This window comes from Zosterops lateralis (assembly GCF_965231275.1).
Source record: "Zosterops lateralis genome assembly, chromosome: 11".
NCBI classification, from domain to species: Eukaryota; Metazoa; Chordata; class Aves; order Passeriformes; family Zosteropidae; genus Zosterops; species Zosterops lateralis.
Genome location: NC_139771.1, coordinates 7,216,743 through 7,225,405, shown reverse-complemented (window position 1 = coordinate 7,225,405; position 8,663 = coordinate 7,216,743).

Genomic DNA, 8,663 nt, shown 5'->3' with positions numbered 1-8,663 from the left:
GCATGTTCTCAGTGACAGAATAATCATTGTCAGTGTGGCAAGAGCTCACACATGTACCATTCCTCTGAAGTTCCTCTGAAGATTGATGCATTCTGGGAGCCCTTCCCTGCTCCCTTCTGGAGCCCTGAGTGATCCCACAGGATGGCTGTCAGTGGCAGGAAGGAGCATTTAGCTGTCAATGCTCTTGCCGTGTGCAATTCCAGGGTGTCCTTCCGTGTGCTCTGTGCAGCCACGGAGAAGAGCAGAGAGGGAAGGGGCTGGGCCCAGGGCTGTGCCCCGGGGCTGTGCCTTGGGCAGCTCCTTTGGCAGCCCCAGGGAGCCTGAGGATCTCCTGCAGTGTCACGGGAGCTCTTCTCTCCTGCCTTTCTTTGCAGCTGAATCTCTTCGTCACAGTGATCTGGCATCACAACCCACAGCCAGGACTGAGTCCGTGGGAGATGCTGAGGGTAGGTCAAGTCCTTTCCCCCTGGGAGAGCTCCCAGCTCAGAGCCCAGAGCTCGGCCAGGGCGGCAGCGCTGCAGGTGCCAGGACAGAGCCATGCCCGTGTGTGCCCTCACTGGGCACGATCCTCTCACTGCTCCTGTGGCTCCAGAGTGGCGGGTGTTTGGATGAGGAAGAGGCCTGGCCCAGCCCCAAAAGCCAAGATCATTTTTTGAACCTTGTCCATGACTTTGACAAGCATTAGCTTCTGAAGATGCCACCTGTCTGAATGGGGGAACAGTTCTATGTAATCCACGTGCCCATTTTCCTTTCTCAAGGGATAGAAGAAAAGTCTGTGCAGAAGGAGGAACTTCCCGGAGAAAGCAGAGGCCCGGTGGCTGCCCCTGCTGTAGGAAGGGAGGAGGAGATGGGAGACACAGGGACACAGACAGACACAGACACAGACACTGACAAAGACATAGATACAGGAGGTAATTGCTGTGCCAGGCTCGGCCCTCTCTGGGGCTGTGTGGCAGCAGCTCTTCCCCCATCACCCGCCCATGCACGGCCCGGCAGCAGCCAAAGCTGGAGGTTCCTGGGCTTGGAGGCCTCTGGAGCTCATTGACAGCCCCTGGGAAAGGGCACTGGTGCCCAAGGTCCCTCCTGCTGCCAAGGGGAGGCAAGGCGCCTGCAGGCCCCAGCTCTGGGGGAAACAGAGAACGTCCTGCCCATGTGCACCGTGCTGCCAGCCCAGCAGTTGGGCACAGCACGGCCTCACGCTCCCCATTGCTCCCACAGATGCAGCCGTCACCACAACACGTGTTCCCGACTCCCAGAAGGGTGTCAGAAGAGGTTTCTGTCAGGGAACACGCTGCTGGCTACTGTTGATTGCAAGCTTGCTTATTTTGGAGCTTGTCTTAATTTTATGCTGTGCCAGATATTGCTGTTGCTGCAACAGAAACCAGTGAGTGTTTGTTCATCTTTTCCCTCAGACAGCTTCTTTTCAAAGTCTACTGTAGGTGGGGAACATTCCCAGTGAGGATGCCTTTAACTGGCCTCCTAATTGCTGGGCCTTGTCCTGGGGAGCCCGCCGGGGCTGCAGCCTCTGCTGGCTCCCACTGAGGCTGCCTGGCCAAGAGCAGCCCCAGGGGCAGCGGGCAGAGGCAAAGCAAGGTGGGCAGGAGAAAGGGCAGGGCCCAGATTGCCCTGGAAATGCAGAGGCGCTCTGGGGCCCGCTCCTGGCCAGGGACCCCGCCCAGAGCCATCCCCTGCTGGCCGGCGCCTTGAGGGGCAGCTGTGCAGCTGGGCCAAGCTGTGCCAGCAGCTGCAGCCGTGCTGGGGAGCCCTGCCAGCCCTGGGCCCTGCTGGCCAGGAGGCTCCCTGTGTGCCAGCGCCAGCCAGTGGGGCCTCACACACTCCTCTCTCCACAGCTGCTCCCGTGCACCTTCAGAAGAACCAGTAAACAACTCAGGCAGCGAGAAATTGACCTGCCATCCCAGCTCTTCACGTCTGCCCCCGTCTGCCCTGGTGGGGATGCAGCGCCGTGTTTCATGCAACCCGATACCCACACCTCCAAAACGAGACCCTCTGCCCCTGAGCCCCCTGGCTCAGCCCCCCGGACAGGACTGAAGCGGGACAGCCTCTGTCCATCGGGGCAGGCATTGGCCCTTGTTTTATATTCAAATAAAGAACTGGAGTTGTTACAGCTGTGTCTGCGTGTTTACCACCAGCAAAGCCCAGAGGGCACCGGCACTGGCTGAGCTCCATGCCCGGGAGCAGCCCACGGTGTGGGCAGGCAGGAGCCAGGCAGGGGCTGCTGTGACCAGCGGCGGGGCCCCGAGGGGCTGGGGGAGCCTGTGCTGAGCGTGCCTGAGCTGAGGGCACATTTCCTTCAGTGGCATCACCTGGGCATGGACCTAAAGAGCCCCTAAATATAGGGCTATCTTGGGGTCTCTGCTAAGGTGTGCAAGAACCCCTCATGAGGCACAAAGGAATACTTATGGTTTTGCTGCCCGATCCCGAGAGAAAACACAAACCAACAGAGTGTCAGTTTATGCGGTGCTTTATTTAGGGCCCGGGGACCTGAGGACTAGTGTCTCAAAGTCAGGGTCCCGAGTTGGTTACAAAAGATGCTTATCTTTTATACCTTTGTTACAAGTCTTATTTCATCAGCCTACGTACAGTCTCCTACGTATTTTACTTTATTCATCTTACAGGTAACCTTTCTAAAGGCTATAAATTTTGCACGCTTGCTCTAGCTAAAATAAAGGTTAATTCTCTAAGCTTAACTCCCACCATAGAAAAGACTTTATTGGTAACCATGTAATCATATTTCACAAGTAATTTGTATACCTATATGTACTACATGCTCTACTAAGTCCTTTAAACGTTGTTCCTTACATCAGCAGATTCTCAGGCCTCATTTCTCAGGTTTGGTTCCCATGGGCCTGCACAGGGACCAACTCCTTAGCCTAACTACTGCTAACAGAGGCCTTATGGCAACAACTCCCCCCTTTTGAGCATTCTTCAACCAGTTGCAAGGATGCTCAATTCTCTTCTTCATGCAGCAGTCTCTATATAAGATGATGGTGGAGTAATTCTTGTCATGACTTCATTTCGGGTCATGGCCTTCATGACTCTTCTCGTATGCATCCTTTCCCTAAAGATCATTCCTAAGAAACAACGATATGCTACTAAAATAATCACAACCAAGATTATAATCATTATTACATATTGAATGACAGAGGATATCCAACCAGAAACCTGGATCCCTAAAGAGCTAAATATTGCTCCAATCCAATTGTGTTCAGCATCTTCTTTGGGTTCCTGTATCTTAGACTCTATATCATCCAATTGACTTATGTCTTTTTCTACTTCCTTTGTAACGTTTGGGATATGGATACAGCAATGATCTGTTCTATCATGTAGGTACCCGCAGACACCATGTTCCTTTAATAACAACATATCCAATGCCATTCGATTTTGTATAGCCATCCTACTAGTTGCTTGTAGCTGCAAATTCAAATCCTTAAACCCCTTTTTAGTGGCTGATGCTAATCTCTCAGTTTGTCCCAAAAGCCGGTAGAGCATTTCCCTATTTCTATAGGCCGATATGGGAGCAAATAATGATTCTAACATCCAACCCAATTTGACCCCTCCTGATGGTTCATGCCACTCATCTTCTGGATTTATTCCTTCCATGACCTCTCTTTTATTCCTCCTTCCTATGTCCAAATCTGTCAATCTTGATTGTTTCCAGAATGGGCATAATGTGGGCGCTCCCAACGTTATTTGGGTTACCAATCCATCTATAGGTATATGTGTGGTCCACATTCCATGTCCCATGTCCCATACTAAATTCCCTGGACTCCTTATAGTAGTAGTTTTGCAATTCACCTGCTTTTGTCCTTTTAATTCTCCTTTTATGGAGTGGTTGTATCCTCTACATTCACATCCCCATTTCAGCAAAATCTTCACTGGTACTAGCCCTACCTGCTCTCCTGGTGTATCACACGTAATTACCCTTGTGCAATTCCATGACTCTACTTTCTCTGTCATTTTCCTATGGCTTGTTTCTGCTGTCAGGACATGGGCATGTGTCTGGTTCTTTCTACCAGTCCATTGTATACACCATCCAATTTTCCCTAGATAACTATATGTTTCCAGCAAGCTTGGCCCCCAGACTGCTTGCCATGTAGTCCACTCTTCCTTGCCATCCTGGCAAACCACTTCATAGTAATATTTTGTAGTGGGCATTTTATGTGATTGTACCTCATCATATTCACACCATCCTACATTTTTGAATCGTCCAATCGTGATGAATTTGGAATTGGGTAAGGCTTCACAATCCCCTCTACTTCCAGGTGATGACCACTGTTTGCGGAGAGTTGTTGTTTTAACTGTCCACTCAGTACGGTTATGCAACTCTTTCCTACATTCCTTTGTCCCATTTCTGGTGATCGGAGGCATTTCAGTGATAGGAATAATTCCCCAGGGTATGGGATCCCCTGCTGCATGGGGTAAAGGTAGACAAGCAGTTATGGATGACACATTCTGCGTTTTTCCAAAGTCTCGTATCAGTCCTACTACCAGATTTTCCTGTTTAGAGTTTCTTGGTAACCCTACCTCATTATCTGCCGAGTCACTCTCATCTCATCTAGGTACATCATTGTTCTTGCATGTGCCCACCAATCATCCTGTGCTATCCAACACCAGTAAATGCCTTCATCTTTTCCTGGCTGCACATTCCTTACTATCAGGATAATTGATTCTCCTAATCTCCTTTCTATCTGATACTTCCCTCCAGATGTTAAATTTTTCCCAAACCACCATCCATACTCAGAAAAATGCTGGCCTTCTTTAACTTCACAAGTAAAAATCACATCCTTCCCTTTGGTCACTTGATATTCTCCATGTTGGGCCTTAATTTCAGAGCCTAAGTGGGCCCTTGCCTCCACCTTTCGTAACCCAAAATTCCCTTTCCCTCCACAAGACACTATGCACAGATATATACCTTCTGTCTCTCCTATCTTTGGATCAGTATAATTCAGCCACCCCTTCCCATAAGTTCCCAGAGTCCACCAACTTATATTCCCCAGCTGTCTTTCCCATTGCTGATGTTTATTCTGTTTCCACCACTTGACTTGGATATCCTGATAACATTTCTTTTCCAATTTGAAGGTACAATTTATTCTCAAAGGAGGTCCGTCCCACATATCCACCTGAGTTGAGACTGGAGTTACATTTACAGCTACAGTTTCTTCACTTATTTTCCCAGTATCCCATGGTAAAACTTTCAATTTGAAACTCCCATAATCAAAACTCTCTCTTATCCAGACTATGCAACGATAAACATCGCTGTCAGTTATCGTGACATTGGATAGTTGCAGGGTGGTATTTCCTTTTTGCTCATCCTCATCCCAAACCATAGTTATACCTGTATGAATTTGTTCTGCCCCATGTCTCCTCCACTTTATATTGATTTCGTCGGATCCAACTTTCTGGTTGTCCGTGAACAGACAGGTCATAGACACATTCATTCCTTCCATCATCACTATTTTGGGTTCAAGTTCTGTAATAACTAAAAATTCATTGGTTAAAGGTAATAAACAGATCAGCAAGAACCCAACTATCAGAATCTGTCCTTGGGCCAGAACACCATTCGAGTGGGGGTTAACGGTTGAACTTCCCAACGGGTCAGCACCTTCTTGACTCGGGTGTAATGTATCCAATTGTCGATCCCCTCGACTTTTACTGCAGTGAAGGTAGTCATTATCACTTGTCGCGGGCCTTCCCATGTTTCTTTCAGGGGGTCTGTGTTCCAATTCTTCACATAGACCTGGTCTCCCGGCTGGATGTCATGGACAGGATTTTCCAGCGGCAGGGGTCTGTTCCATTGCAGGGCTCCTTTTAGGGCAGTAAGTACCTTATTTAGAGACAATACATAATTAAAAAGCACATCATTCCTTACTACATGAGGGTCTCCTTTTAATACTGTAGCATGATATGGTCTGCCATACAGTATCTCGTATGGACTTACTCCTATCCTCTCCCGGGGTTTAATCCTAATTCTTAACAAGGCTAATGGTAGGGCCTGAGGCCACTGGATTTTGGCCTCCTGACAGATTTTCTTAATCTGTCCTTTCAGGGTTTGATTCATCCTCTCTACTTGCCTGCTGGATTGAGGCCGCCATGGGGTATGCAAATTCCAGGTAACATCTAACAGTCGGGCGACTGCCTGTACCACTCCTGCCACAAAATGAGGTCCCCTGTCAGAAGAGATCCCTAATGGAACCCCAAATCTCGGAATGATTTCTCTCATTAATGTTTTCACTACTTCTTTAGCCTGATTCGTTCTGCAAGGGAATGCCTCTGGCCATCCCGAAAACGTGCAGACATACACCAGCAGATACTTGTATCCTTGTGATCGGGGCAATTCGGAAAAATCTATCTGCCAATAATCTCCTGGCTCTGCTCCTACCTGTAATTTCCCTAGTTGTATCTGCTTCCTCACTACTGGATTATTTTTAAGGCACACTGGGCACATGGCATTCACTCGTTTAGCCATTGTTAACATCTGGTTAGAGATAATTTCCCTCTTCAGAAATTTTACCAATACCTCTGCTCCCCAGTGGCATTTATTATGCTCAGTTTCTAAAATCACCTTCATCAATTTGGTAGGGACCACTACTTGGCCAGTCCCAGTCACATACCATCCCATTGCATTCTTCTGGGCCTGGACCAGCTGTGCCAATTTCTCATCCTCAGCGGAATAACTGCGTTTTTGTCCCATATAAGGTTGTACCGGTCCTACCTTCGTTGGAATCAGCGCCATTTCAGTCCAGACCTTTCTAGCAGCTTTTCGTGCGATTAAATCAGCCAGCCGATTCCCTCGAAAAATCTTTCCCTCATCTTTCTGGTGTCCTTTCACATGCATCACAGCCACTTCCACTGGCTTATACACAGCTTCCAGTAGCAGCAGGATCTCATTCCGATGTCGAATGGATGTCCCCTGTGAACTTAACAGTCCTCTCTCTTTCCATAAAGCCCCATGTACGTGCAGAACTCCAAATGCATATTTTGAATCTGTCCATATATTTACCTTTTTCCCACTGCTCAGGACCAGGGCTCTGGTTAATGCTATAATTTCAGCCTTCTGTGCAGATGTTCCTGGGGTGAGGGCCTTAGCTTCCACCACCTGCGTGAGGGTCACCACTGCATACTCGGCATACCTGGTTCCATTCTCTACGAAGCTGGATTCATCGGTGTACAGTTCCCAGTCTGGCACCTCCAGGGGCACATCTCTCAGGTCCGGTCGGCTAGCGTATACCTGTTCGATGGTTTCCATACAGTCATGTGTTAATTCGCCCTCATTCTGCTCACTGCGGAGGAACTCTGCTGGATTGATGTAATTAGTCACTTTGAGCTCAACATCATCCTGTTCTCTGAGCAATGCATGGTATTGTAACAATCTGCTAGAGGACATCCAATGCCCCCCTTTTTGTTCCAAAACTGCCAGTACCATATGGGGCACAAACACCTCCATCTTTCTCCCCAGAGTCAATTTTCGGGCCTCCTGGATCAGTATCACTGTGGCTGACACTGCCCACAAGCATGCCGGCCATCCTGCGCTCACAGTGTCCAGTTGTTTAGAGAAATACCCAACAGGCCTCTTCCACGATCCGAGGGTTTGGGTTAGTACGCCCAGGGCTAGTCGCTGCCTCTCATTGACATATAGCTGAAAGTCTTTATTTAAATCTGGTAGGCCGAGTGTAGGTGCCTCTTTCAAGGCCTGTTTCAGATCTAGGAAGGCCTTCTCCTGTGGTTTGTTCCACTGCAGTTGAGACTCCTTTAAAGCTTCATAAAGGGGTTTAGCCATTAGCCCAAAGTTTGGTATCCAGAGTCTACACCAACCCACCATTCCTAAAAAGGATCTTAGTTCTTGGTGGTTTCGGGGTGTGGGTATTGCACAGATAGCTTCAACTCTATTGATTCCCAATTTCCTTACCCCCTTTGAGATTTCACAGCCTAGGTATATCACACTCTCTTGCACTAATTGGGCCTTTTCCTTTGAAACCCGATATCCTCCTTGTCCCAGCATATTCAACAGTTCTATAGTTAGGGTTAAACAGACCTCCCGTTGTTCTGTAGCCAGAAAGATGTCGTCCACATACTGGAGGAGAACATAAGAGAAGGGTGATTCTCTTACCTGAGTCGTCTTCCATTCCTCCAGCTCTTTGGCTAATTGATTTCCAAAAATTGTAGGAGAATTCTTAAATCCTTGGGGAAGTCGTGTCCAAGTGAGCTGCCTTTTTCGTCCAGTATCTGGATTTTCCCATTCGAAGGCAAAATATTTCCTACTTTCTAATGCCAGTGGGATGCAGAAGAAGGCATCTTTTAAATCAATAACTGTAAACCATTGGAATTTCTCTGACACAGATGTTAACAAAGTATACGGGTTGGCCACCACCGGGTGAATGTCTTTGACAATGTTATTTATTGCCCTTAAATCCTGTACTAGTCTATACTTACCATTTGACTTCCTTACGGGAAAAATAGGGGTATTGAATTCAGATTCACATTCCTGTAGTATCCCTAGTGTAATGAACTGAGCAATTAAAGGGGCTACCCCTTTCCGGGCTTCCAACTTTATAGGGTACTGTTTCACCCTAACAGGTTGTGCTCCCTCCTTTAATTCAATTACCACTGGCTGGGCTGCTTTGGATTTTCCTGGGACTCCTGTT